Here is a 9293-nt window from a genome sequence, read left to right on the forward strand (position 1 = left end):
TACCTGCTAGTTTTCTACCTTGTAATTTCTGTCCAGTCTTGACAGGAAATACATATCATGAACGTTGGAGGGCGCCAAAGAGTGTAGATTCACCAAAATAAATGCTACAGATTAGAACAGCTCAGTTACTTTTCGAACATCTTGAGTACTCGATTGGAGATTTCGAAGACGAGTGTGGCAACTTTTATATCACGTCCTAAAGCCTAAACACGATATTTCGTCGTCTGTTTTCAGCCTGGTTCTGAAATTTGGATTCTCACGTTTATATAAGGTCTATTACACAAGGTTCGAATATATCCTCGGCAACTTTACTGCAGTAAAAGCCGTAAGCGCATCAGCCATCCGCACAATCACGAAGTTATTAACGGTCCACAAGCTTTGAGTCGAGTACTTCTTTGCACACAGAGGGCATCTTTTTGTGATACTAATAAGTGAGAGTTCTTGTGGTAGACAAAATGTATCTTTGAAAATTGTGATCCGCAGCAGCGTTTGCTTTATTGCCGCATACGTATCAGTGTAAACAAAGCGGGAATTTCGCTTCTCTTTTACACGTATCTCCCAATTGCAATATTTCACGGTCGATGGATTACTTTGAGTTCTTTAGCACATACTTATGTCTATGATCTTCATTTAATGGTATCCAAATTCAAAGCAATTCGTTAAAACGTCGCTAGTTTACACTCCTTTCGAAGGTTTATTAAACAGAATTTGAACCAATTTGCATATATCATCTTTCGCCGTCGACATTGTCACGCTTTCTCTCGTTTCCTGAAAACATACCTGTAGGGTCATGGCAGCTTAGTTTACCTTTATGGTTTAAATTCGCTCCCTCACGTGAAAGAAGAGGGTTTCTTAAATTGTTGCTGATTTGATAACTTGTAGGATGTAACAGATGCAACTGGACTAAAGGTCACTGTAGCACAATCTCGTTCGCGGTGAAACTCACAAAGCGTCCGGTTTCCTCGAAGCGAAGCGAGTCGAAACTCGAAGCGTTGTTGCTGCGATTCGTGCAGCAGCAGTCCGGATAATAATTTCAAAAGCCGCTTTCTCTTGTTTTCATGTCTTTTTTACTTTATGAGTATAGATATTGTTTAATTGAGTGGTGGCCATTTCACCAAGAGTCCCGATCATTTTGCGATCCAAGAACTCCCACTCGTTTGCTTGCTTACATAAAATATCCTGCAAATATCCAATTAAATAGACTGAAAAGCCCCAGGATCGACTCTCCACCTCTTCTTGTCTAAGGCTACTGTTATTATCTGCTTTACAGCTCTGAGATGTCCTTAAGATATTTTTGGGGGGGCTTCGAACAGTATTCTCTTCTCCCATAATCACTCTAAATTTTCAGCGCGGCACGAGAGTAATACAACCAGTGACGTCACTAGGCTGTTTTGGCCGCGCCAAGATGGCCGCCAATTTTAGGCTTAACCAGCCAACTTCGAACGGCTGAAAAAGCAGTTTTCGCTTACCGTATGCGAAAAAAAAGTCCGCAGTGTTTCCAAGTAAGGTTGAAACTTTATTACTAAGCAAAAATCTCACATACGAAAATTTCGTTTCAGTGGCACTTTAAGCCTGTCAAAACAATAAATATAGATAAAGATAGGCCCGGTTCAAACGTCGAATCTTTTCTTGTGCTGAACCTAATTATGTCATAGGTTCGGTACATGAAAAGTTCGACGTTTGAATCAACTAAATCAGACAGACTCTTACCTGGGTCGACCCCGCAGGATGCGGGGGTGCTACTTTAGGAATTTCTGGGTGGGGATGTGCCGCTGGGACCCTGAGACCCTTAGCCTATACCAGAGCTAGTTCAGCTGTATTTTGCTACGCTATACTAGAGTAAACTCCCCAAATCCCCCCATCTATCGACACTATTGAGGCTGATTTGCGTTAATTTAAACTTGCCGATTTGATTTTTTTATATTTTTGAGTGGCAATTCCTGGTTTTCCTAGTCTAGATAAAATCTTCAACCAACTACTCAGTTTTGTGAAAAATGACACCCTATTCTGACCCAAACGTTCTGATTTATATACCCTATCCTAGAGTAAACTGCTTGAAAACCATACCCTTCACAGCGGCACGTACCTATATAGCCCATATATGGCAGTACCCCCCCCCCCCGGGGGTCGACCCGCTGTTCTATTCGACTGCATCAGTCAAATAGAACGGCAAGAAGGATCGAATGAAAAGGGTTGATAGACGCGAAAATGCAACTGCCTTGTCCCACCAACCAGTATTTTTTCTGTCAAACCGACGACAAGATCGAGGAACAGCTGTAATGTTATCTCGTTGCGCACATGTGCCGCCTTAACGTCCTATGGCGTAGTTGAATTTTGACAGCTTAATTAAGGAAGGGGGTGCTTATTGGAAACGGGCTTCTTTACCTGCATAGGGTGCTGATTTTATTTGTTAGTTTGTTTAGCTTCTCTGGTTGTTTAGTTAAATCATGGTGCTGTGTGAAGATTATTTTTAGTTCCTGGTCAACTGAGTTTCGGTTAGTTGAGTTTAGAAAGGGAGTACATTGTATTGTAAAAAAATACCTTTGAAGTTTGCGTGTTTCAATAAAAAGGGCTCTGTTGTATATGGACGAGGAAGACATTTTACTCACACTCAGTACGAAAAGCATCGCTCGGCTTGACTCTACACATTCTGAACTGACCTTTTAAACTCAATACAATACAAGAAATCAAAGAGAGAAGGGAAATTTATCGTGAGTGTAAGTCGCCTAATTGAAATTGAGAAACGTTCCCCGTCGACACGTTTTTGTTTTAATTTCGCCAGAAAAGTAGTCTGCTATACACAACTCATTCAGCGCCGCTATAACGCTAAGCAACGCCGATTCAGCAGTGTTTAGCAGTGTTGTGCGAGTTTTCTTTAAGACATATTAGTTTAGCTACGAAAGATCTTCAGAGAAAGGGAGGTTTTTTTTTTTTAATTTAAAAGCTCTTTCGTCCACTACATGCAAAATAACACGATCGTTTTACATTAGAAGACTGGGTACTAATTGGATCCCAGGAGTGCTAAAACTAACGTGTAGCGTAATATAAATGCTCCTTAAATTATGTGAAAGCCTTAGTGGAAGAGTGAACCCACAATATTTACTTATTACCTGTCTTACCCATGATCATGAAAGCGCGGTGAGAGAAGGGATACCGATGGATGAAATTTGCAACAGAAGGGGTTGGCAGCTTTCTGTTTGCCTCTTTATATTGCTCTGAAGTTGGTAAGATCTTGTAAAGAAAACCAGATGCTGAAAACACGAACCTGAGAGGCATGAATTGACCTTGTCGACCTTACTAAAGCACTCAGTTAACCTTGCCAACTCTATTTAACACTTTTTAAGGCAAGCTTCTCTCAAATCATAAGCTTTTAGTTGGGGTACGTGTCCATTTCAGGCATGCTCTAATTCACAGAAAATGACACTTGTCGGATCATTGACATCAAAAATTGCAGGGCCAAGATTTTCCTCCACATCATTCGTTTGCCTTAAACGTAATGGAATATACACATTGTAGCACATCATTTGTGTAAACTAAAGCATCACTTCATTGTACATTTTGTACCGTGTACCAACTTGTTTCAATTTTGGGATATAAAACGCGTGTAAATAAAACATTGTTAGCATCATATGACAGAACTTATCCTTAAAACCCGACAAGGCATCCTTTGCATTTACGAAATTGTTATGAAAGCCGATCCTTGATCGGTATTGTTCAACCGCGATCCCTATACTAACTTTTGATCTTGGAAAAGCAACAACAGGGTAACTATAAACACTATTCAAGTATTTCTAACAGTGTAAGTACAATGCACCTCTGTTAAGCGGTCAGCCCGCTTTAAGTGGCCACTATCCATTTCCACGAGGGTGGCCGTTAAATGGGGGTTGAACTGTTGGTATTAACTTTCAAAGAGTTTCAGGAGTAAGAATGCTGTGAAGGTTCTTATTGCAATTATTATTATTATTATTATTATTATTAATTTATTAACCACTAACTCAACCGTTGAGTGATTTATTAACAAAGCTGACGGATAGTGTACTTAACATAAACACCAACGACAACTTTATTTGAGTGTTGACTTGGAGTTAACGTCTCTCAATTGAGCCAGGGACACAAAGCTCCTAACAATACTGGCCGGGTAATGACTAAGGCTACACGAGCAAAAGACTTTGTGATTGAAATTCTAACTGTTACTTGGAGAAGTTCCTGAACTATTGTCACTGTTGTGCAAATCATACTTTCATGGACATCTGAGACCAGTCTGCGGACCATTGATTGACCAGGTTATAGGAGCACCCGAAGAATTCGACTAACTTTTTCCGCAGTTCGGTTTCCCAAATTTGGATTTCTTTTACGCTTTGCAGTTGCTCTGACAGTGCGTAGAACATACAGTTTCCAGATCCTGGGTTGTTACAAGTGCTGAATCCCTTGCCTGAAGCATTCTTCTGTGGATCTTCTGACAGGCCAATTTTCTTGTGGAACTTATTTGGATCGCACTGCATTTGCTGCAGATCACGAATAATGTTCATGTCTGGAAGCAAACAAAATTCCTGTAGTTACATCAGTCTTCTAATTGAGTTGTTACGCAATAGTTCATGCGTAAAGCCCTGTTTAAACGGGAAATGTTTGGCGATCAAACTCGATTATATACTGTTTGGAGACCAAACATTTGGACACATTGTTATACAGATTTGATCGTGTTTGATAAAATTTGACCGACGTCAAACATTTGGTCAAACATTTTGAAACATTTTGTTCGTTCAAACATGTTTGATACCGTTTGACCACTCAGTACAACATCAACATGTCTAGTCACCAAACAATGTTTGATCGTGTTTGGTCTCCAGTTCAAACATTTGAAGTTTGGACAGGGCTTTACTCAGCTTTATATAATTTTTATTACTACTCTGAGAACCAAACATTGAACCACAAGTACGAATCAAGTACGAATCGAAAATAGTACGAAATTGCAACAAATTATTACATGGCAGTCCAAACTAAAGAATTATTAGTTATGACTTGTAGAAGTATTTATCTGTTAATGTGGTCTTATCTATTTTTTTGTGCTGTTCAGAGCTGGAAAAAATTGCTCACATGCGAAGAATACAAACATAGGCACGCAACGCAATAGTTGCCACCTTCACGACTCAAGAGGCAAAAAGGTCAAAATGACTTTTTTAGACCAAGATATTATTGCAACCCCCGACTACAGGCCGTTCTTCCATTCATCGTCAAAATGTCGATGAGCTCCTCCTTTGGACTTTTCAACATTTTCAACATTGTCAGTCACTCGCCTAAAAACACTCAATCTTGAACGGATTTCGGCCATATGGCGCAGCTGAGGCTGTTACGATTATTTCTCTACAGCCGAAAAAGGAAGAGCGTTCGTCGTAAACAGAAGAGAAATCCAATTGCAAACTATGGAGTTAACAAGCAATTGTAAGGATTTAAGAATTTCATGCGGCCTCAAGAAACAAGGAGCGGGCTTCGCAGCAGATGCCTCAAGCAAGAGGTTTTTTGTCAGTGTCTTATGATAGAGGTTGCGCATAAGCTCAAATACATGTAACTGCAGTTGAGTTACCAAACCGCGGTTATCAGATACCGCAGTGACCCTTTCCAGTGCAACCACGGAATGTGACTTATTAAAGACTAATTTAATTAATTTGCAGTTTATCTTGGTAACTTGGCGCAACGGAGTCTACAGGAATACACACATCAGGCTACATTCACTTTTGTTACTAAAATAAGAAATGCAGATTCAAAACTCCAGTAAGTTTTGCTTAAGAGCAATTCTCCAGGAAAGTGAAGCAAAGTTGGAAATGAAAAATTTTAACCTCCCTTCAGTTTTTGTGTGGAGGTAGGTACCTTGGGGGATAAACAAAAACAACCATATTTGGATCGGCAGATTATCGTTGCCTTGGTAACCGCACTAGATGACGTCGGCCTCAAGACCATCTTTTGAGATAAAGTTTCACTCTGAAAAAGAAGTAAAAATAAACGAGTCTGGTTCTCCGGTGCATGTGAACCAATTCAAATGAAATTCATACAGATGGTAGAGCCACTCTCCCAGTTTATAAAATTCGCGGTTAAAATATTTTGGGTTTTATAAACAAGAAGAAAATGCTCGTCTTACTATGTTCCCTGTCAGCCATTTAAACAAGCAGGAAAAACAAGCACAACCATATTCGTAATTTCTCCGAAAGTACTCTTTCCACATAAACCAAATTAGCAGCAGAGATTACACAGATGTTGACGTTTCTAAATATCATAAAATCAATTTGGGGAAAACTATATTCTGGCCATGGGTGCTGAAGATACCTGGGGCAAATTGCAAAAAAAATTGCAAAATTGGAAATTTTGAGGGCTCTAGTATTTGGCTCAAACAGGCTTTAGAGAGAGAAAATCAGCTTCAAAAGTAGCTTTTATCATCTTGTCTGTTACCTAAATTTAGTTAGTAAGGTTTTGTACTATAAAATTAGAGACTGTAGTTAATGTAACTAAACTTCGATAATTAACAATAACCGTAAGGGCCACTTTAACTGTGTTTTTTACTGCCTTGGCACTGCCGTCACCAAGAGCATTTTCAACACGAACGCTAGATGCCACAATTATTCCAAGAGGAATCTATAGAGATTTAATGCAAATGCAGAATGTTAAACACAATGGCCAAGTCAAGGTCGACTTTTCAAATAATACAGTGGAACAGGCGTGTTTAAAACATGAAATGGCGAAATTAACGAAGAAACGGCACTATGGGTAAGAGTCAATGTGAGTGTCTGTAAGGGTTAACCCTTAAAATTATTGATGAAAGACAACCACTGTCACGTCAGTGATATTTAGCCTAACATGATATTTAGCCTAACTGTTAGGCAGGCTGACCAGAGCACTATTTAGGCTACGGGTGTCTGTAAGAGCTTGTAAGGGCTAACCCTTACAATTACTGAACACTAACCACTGTCGCTGATATTTAGCCTAGAATGGGCGCTATTTAGACTCACCAGAGCACTATTTAGGCTACAGGTGTCTGTAAAATGAGGGTTAACCCTGACAATTACTGATGAAAGATAACCACTGTCGAGTCAGTGATATTTAGCATAACATGAGCATTATTTAGGCTGACCGGAGGCTTACTATTTACGCCACAGGTGTCTGTAAGGGCCGTTAACCCTTTCAATTACTGACGGCTAACCACTGTTTAGACAGTGACATTTAGCCTAACATGAGCACTATTCAGGCTGACCGGAGGCTTACTATTTAGGCTAACCGTAGTGCTATGTCATTTCACCAGTTTGTGGTTTAAAAACGCCCCAGTGGAACCCTCACTTGACAACAACATTCTCGAACATTCTCGAAAAGTTTAACAAGCGTTCAGAGCAGTTTGCAGATCGTTCACACTCATAAAAAGCCATTTCACACAATTAATAACGTTCCAAATAGACATAAGCTCGAAAAATTTTTTCTAGCAAGTGAATTGCAATGAATGACAAAAAACGGAAGCTCGCTTTTATTTTGAAAAAAGCAGTAGCTTCCTTATCTGTCAAGTGGCCCGCGATCAAAGCAAGACCAACAAACGAGAGCGTCCGGAAAAGCACAGAACTGAAAAGTGGCGTTTATTGCGTGTATGGCGTTTATAGCGTTTTTGGCGCTTTTGGTTGTCTTTTTTTAGTTGAAAATCTAGATAAATTGTCAAGTGGCCCGCGATCAACGCGAGACTCACAAGAGCTCCCGGAGAAAACACAGAACTAGAAAGTGGCGTTTATGGCGTTTATGGCTTGTATGGCGTTATTGGCGTTTTCGGCTGTCTTTTCTGGTTGAAAATATATATAAACCGTCAAGTGGCCCGCGATCTACGCCAAACACGCGAGAGCTCTCAGAGAAAACACAGAACTAAAAAGTGGCGTTTATGGGGTTTTGAGCTGTCTTCGCGCGCTTCGACGTAATTTCGTAATAAATTAACAAAGAACGCGCGCGCCAAATTATCATGCTTTATGACGTCATTGTGTTCTGGCTGCCCACTTTATGTAAATGGCTGCCCCTGAAAAAGACGCCCAGCATCTAGACCATTCTTGTGGAATGTATGGAGGTCGAGTGCAGACCGTCGGCCTACTAGGCCGCCTGACTTTTCTTCCTCTGTAAAATGGAAGCAAAACACCTTAAATTATAACTCGACAAACGTCAAGTCAACCAATTTTTTAAAAATTCTTTCCTACACATAGCATTTATGATTTAGAGCAATTGTCGACGCATTTTCATATATCATTTTAAACGCACAACGGCTGAAATCGGAAAGCAAGTACCAAGAGCATGATGTCCCGTAAATTGTATACAGCATCCGGGCTATCTGTGCTTTCACAGTGCCTCTCATCCCCCTCTCCCCTCTTCCCCACCCACGGCAAGGAGTATAAGTCGGTACAATTTAGTTTTTAACGGACTTGAAGTTGAAAGAGGTGCACAGGGAGAGGCAGTGGGCTAACGGTTGGCTGAGAGGGACCAGTAACCTGTCTCAAATATAATTGAAGTAAATCGAAAGAGGTACAGCTTGTAAGCACTTTCCTGACATACAACAACCGTTTCTATGGGCACTGCTATATCAAACATGAATTACCTACCTCTGAACGCGAGTCTCAATGGGGTTAACCGTCAACCATCAAAGGGCCAAAAATTAACCGTCAACTGTCAAAACGCAATAGTTTTACCGTAAACCGTCAAATGAGCAAGCCAATATTAGCAGTCAAATGTCTCTGATATCCTTAATTAAGAATTAATTAAGTTGTGCTGTTTATAAATGATCGTTTTAATATACCACAAAAATGCATTTATTTGCTAGTCCTTTAACTTCTAGTTACGGGTGCAAGTGATTGATACGTTCAACGGTAACAAATGTGATGTAATTACATAAATGAGACACACAGTTGAAGCTAACAACCTAATTTGTAGTGGACAAATTAGAGAACTAAAATTGTATCCTTTTAGGAAAAAAATTTAAGTCAAATTTGCGCTGTAATTTCGTGTTATAAACGTTATTCCGAAAAAATAACCGTCCACCGTCAAATGACATAAAATATAACCATAAACCGTCAAAACGACTTGTTGTTAACCGTCAAAAAAACCCCACCCCCCACCATTGAGACTCTCCTTCACTGGTGAAAATATGGCGTCAGTTTTTCGTCAGTAAAGGACAACCATAAGTCGTTAGCGACATGTTAGCGCTGATCAGATTACGACACAGCGTACAATCTTGAAATGAAAGTACTTTTTACAATTAAATGGTTTTTAAGATCAAGATTTAGAGA

This window comes from Orbicella franksi, chromosome 13 (assembly GCF_964199315.1).
Source record: "Orbicella franksi chromosome 13, jaOrbFran1.1, whole genome shotgun sequence".
Lineage (NCBI taxonomy): Eukaryota > Metazoa > Cnidaria > Anthozoa > Scleractinia > Merulinidae > Orbicella > Orbicella franksi.